The following is an 826-nucleotide window of genomic DNA, read 5'->3' as shown; positions in this document are numbered from 1 at the left end:
CCAGAAATCCCCGCTGCAGGCACTCTCATGCAGGCACCTCATTTTTCTGTCCATATCTGACATACCTGGCGCTCAGCTGCATGCTAAAAATAATAAACAAAAATAAGGTGGCCAAACAGCCCGGAGAGAGATGTCTTCCAGACCTGAAAAGCCGCCTCCTCCTGTGCAGCTGATTTATTTCCCCTCAGATGCAGACCAGTGGGCAACTGAATATATTTTTTCTGCATGGGCGTATGGGCTCTGCTAAGAAATGTTTTTTCTCTCATCTGTACTAATTTGCTGGGTTTCAAGGCTGCAGTTGTTCAGTTTGCCCTCCCTGAGACCACCTAGGACGTTGAGGACTCTCAGTCCCTTCCGATGTTGACTCCTCAGCTGTGCTGGGTTCATCCAGTGTCCTCACCAAGCCCCAGAACAGAGAAGCTTTTGGTGCCAGATGTTCCCTGATGTAACTCATGCATCTGTGACCTTTACGTGCTCAATTCATCGCCAGTCAATCGTCAGCCTCATGCAAAGCTCTTTCCGCACAAAGGTCTCCTTTCTCCTGTGTTTCCAAGAGTGGGATTGGGCAGCAACAGGAATGTTTGCAGCAGCAGCAGCAAAGAAACGACCACCCAGCAGAGGTTATCACGCAGATAGTCTATGCCAACCTGGAAATACAAACCCTTCCTTGCTACTTTCAGGTGCAAACATAAATAACGTTTTAGTTATATTTTGTGGTATTTGGGAAAACAGTTCCAGTGCGGCGGTTCTCGAGAAATCAAAGCGCCCGTTCAGCCCCGTGGCGGGCAGAGGCTTCTCCCGCCGCCGCCCCCGCCGTGCAGCGAGC

Source organism: Pygoscelis adeliae, unplaced genomic scaffold (assembly GCF_000699105.1).
Source record: "Pygoscelis adeliae isolate BGI_AS28 unplaced genomic scaffold, ASM69910v1 Scaffold189, whole genome shotgun sequence".
In the NCBI taxonomy this organism is placed as follows: Eukaryota; Metazoa; Chordata; class Aves; order Sphenisciformes; family Spheniscidae; genus Pygoscelis; species Pygoscelis adeliae.
Note: the sequence above shows the minus strand (reverse complement) of the source record.